The sequence below is a fragment of the Neolamprologus brichardi genome, chromosome 16 (assembly GCF_056152115.1).
Source record: "Neolamprologus brichardi isolate AB-2024 chromosome 16, ASM5615211v1, whole genome shotgun sequence".
In the NCBI taxonomy this organism is placed as follows: Eukaryota; Metazoa; Chordata; class Actinopteri; order Cichliformes; family Cichlidae; genus Neolamprologus; species Neolamprologus brichardi.
The window spans coordinates 20,816,166-20,820,000 of NC_142119.1; positions in this window are offsets into that span (position 1 = coordinate 20,816,166).

The following is a 3,835-nucleotide window of genomic DNA, read 5'->3' on the forward strand; positions in this document are numbered from 1 at the left end:
ACACCAATCTTTCAGAACATCCCATTCAGCCTATCAGTGGCCTGGATGTTGAGGCTGCTAGTGGCCAAAATGTTCCTTACTTGGGATACATACCCATCAGCCTTAAATTTCCAAAAAGCTTTATTGAAACTGAGCCTGAGGTTTCTAGCCTTGCTTTAGTAGTACCTGACCTACGCTCTAACTGTGACCTGCCTGTGTTGATTGGGACAAATGCACTTGATGTTCTGTACGATGAATATTGTCAAGGTAAAGATCCCAATGATTTGTCGCCAGTCTATGGCTACAGGCAGATCCTCCGTACACTCAAGGTCAGGAGAGAGATAAACCTAGCCGGAAACGATGGCTTTGTAACTCTTAAGGGCAAGGTGCAACATGTAGTACCAGCTCAAGGGAGAGTCCTCCTTGAAGGCTGTGTCAGATCCAGCAGTGTTGGTGAATGTGCCATTGTAGAGCAACCAACAACATCCACCTTACCAGGGGGAATTTTTGTGGAGTGCTGTCTTGTCACTTTGCCCAAGCAGCATCCTCATAGGTTACCTATATGGGTGAGAAATGAAACTGAGCATGACATAACACTGCCTTCTAGGTGTGTCATTGCAGAGCTCCATAGTCCTGCAAAGATATATGACGAATCACCCATTTCAACCAAAAATGATGACACTGTGAAATGTTGTAATGTTACTGCACAGCCAGTTGATGAACCTGCTCACCCAGATTTGACATTTGACTTTGGCAATTCTCCCCTCCCGCAGGAGTGGAAAGAGAGGGTTACCCAGCGTCTAAGTGCCTATGCTGATGTTTTTGCCCAGCATGATTTGGATCTTGGACATGTATCTAAAGTGAAACATCACATAAACTTAAAGGACGAAGCACCCTTTAAGCAAAAGTCCAGGCCAATCCACCCAAATGATTATGAAGCTGTGAGGAAGCACTTGCAAGCACTCCTTGATGCAGGAGTAATCCGTGAATCAGAGTCCCCTTATGCTTCACCGATTGTGGTGGTTAAAAAGAAGAATGGAGAGGTCCGTCTTTGTATTGATTATCGTAAGCTCAATGCGTTAACAATACGAGATGCGTACGCACTTCCAAACCTTGAAGAGGCTTTCTCAGCCCTTGCTGGGTCCAAATGGTTTTCAGTAATGGATCTCAAGTCTGGTTATTACCAGATTGAGATGGAGGAATGTGATAAGCCCAAGACAGCTTTTGTGTGCCCTTTGGGATTTTACGAGTTTAACCGTATGCCCCAGGGGATCACCAATGCCCCCAGCACCTTCCAGCGCTTAATGGAACGGTGTATGGGCAGCCTCAATCTGAAAGAAGTTCTGGTGTTCATAGATGACATCATCGTGTTCTCCAGCACTTTGGAGGAACATGAAACCAGGCTTCTACGTGTCCTTCAGCAACTGAGAGAATATGGGTTGAAACTTTCTCCCAAAAAGTGCTCCTTTTTCCAAAGTTCAGTGCGATACCTAGGACACATCGTGTCTACCAAAGGTGTAGAGACCGATCCTGAGAAGGTCAGAGCTCTCAAAACCTGGCCAAGACCCCAGACGCTCAGTGACCTCAAGTCTTTCCTAGGCTTTGCAGGGTACTATCGACGGTTTGTGAAGGACTATTCAAAAATTGTCAAACCCCTGAATGATCTTACCAAAGGCTACCCACCATACAGGAAAGGCAGAAAGGTGACACCCGTTCCTAGTGGATACTTGAACCCTAAAGAGCCTCTTTCCAGCCGTTGGACCCCTGCTTGTCAGGAAGCTTTTGAGGTAATCATAGAGAAACTGACGTCAGCTCCAGTGCTTGGATATGCTAACCCAAAATTACCATACATCCTCCATACTGATGCGAGCACCTCTGGGCTGGGGGCAGCCTTGTATCAAGAACAGGATGGTGAAGTGAGGGTTATTGCCTACGCAAGTAGAGGACTTTCACCCAGTGAAAAGCGGTATCCAGCTCATAAACTGGAATTTCTTGCATTAAAGTGGTCCATTGTAGAGAAGTTCCAAGATTATCTCTACGGGAACACATTCACGGTTTTAACGGACAACAACCCATTGACCTATGTTTTGAAGTCAGCCAAGCTTGATGCTGCCAGCTATCGCTGGTTGGCCGCTCTCTCCACCTTCGACTTTAATATTAAGTATCGTGCTGGTAAGAGCAATCAAGATGCAGATGGCCTCTCTAGGCGGCCACATGATACTGTGGATGATGACTATGCTTCTCTTGAAGAAAAAGAGCGAATGAAACGCTTTGCTTCCCATCATCTCTCTTCATCTCCCAACAGACAAGATGTGACAGCTGACACATTCAGTGTCTTGTGCCACCGTCATCTCTTACGTGAATCTGACAATAGCCTACCTTCTATCACTTTGGTAGAGTCCCTTGCTCTACACACCGATGCGGTGCCAGACGTCTACGCAGATGATGGAACATTAGGTTGTTCTGTCATACCTACCTATAGTGAAGTAGAACTCCAACAACATCAGAGGTCTGACCCAATTATTGGGTATGTGGTCAACATGTTAGAAAATGGAGGTGAAGCAAATTCCAATCCTAACTCTGCATCCTTAGAGCTTAAACTAATGCTCAAAGAGTGGAAACGGTTGGAACTGAAAAATGGTCTCCTCTACAGAACCCGCAAATCAGGTGAAAATGTCACCTTTCAGCTTGTCGTCCCTGAGTCTTTAAGGTCCACCATTCTCACTTGCCTTCATGACGACATGGGGCATATGGGTTTGGAAAGAACCCTCGACTTGGTTAGGTCAAGATTTTATTGGCCTAAAATGGCAACTGATGTAGAGAGAAAGATTAAGTCTTGCGGACGTTGTGTTAGAAGGAAGACCCTTCCTGAAAGAGCAGCACCTCTTGTGAGTATTCAAACAACCCGTCCCATGGAACTGGTATGCATGGACTATTTATCCTTGGAGCCTGACAGTCACAACACCAAAGACATTCTGGTCATAACTGATCATTTCACCAAATATGCTGTTGCTATGCCAACAAAAGACCAAAAGGCTACAACAGTTGCGAAGTGTCTTTGGGAGCAGTTTCTGGTGCATTATGGTTTTCCTGAGCGCCTGCTTAGTGATCAGGGCAGGGATTTTGAGTCCCAACTCATTAAAGAGCTCTGTGCCCTAGCTGGTATCACGAAGGTGCGCACCAGTCCTTATCATCCACGGGGAAACCCAGTTGAACGGTTCAACCGAACTCTTCTTGGCATGTTAGGAACTCTACGAGACAAAGAGAAAACTCATTGGCGCGATTATGTGAAACCACTAACTCACGCCTATAATTGCACCAAGAACGAGACCACCGGGTTTAGCCCATATGAGTTAATGTTTGGTCGCCAGCCGAGGCTTCCCGTGGATATTGCATTCTGCCTGCCAGTTAAAGATGGCTCTCCTACATCTCACTCTCAGTATGTGAGAGCTCTGAAGGCTCGCCTTCAAGAGAGCTATCAGATCGCTGCCAAAAACTCTCAAAAGGTTGCTGAACGGAATAAACGCCGTTTTGACAAAACTGTCAGGGAGTCAACTTTGGAGAAAGGTGATCAAGTGCTAGTGCGCAACCTGCGACTTCGAAATAAACACAAACTTGCAGATAAGTGGGAGTCAACCATGTACAGAGTGGTGGAAAAGATGGTAGACCTACCTGTGTATGTTGTACAGCCTATGAATGGAGATGGTCCTATTCGAACTCTTCACAGGGATCTCTTACTCCCTTGTGGTGACTTATCTGAAGCTGAGGAAGTTGACCAGGTCAAGCCAAAGAGTTGCAGGCCAAGAACGAGGCACAGTCAGCCTCTGTTACTGGAGGAGCAATCAGGATCCGAAGA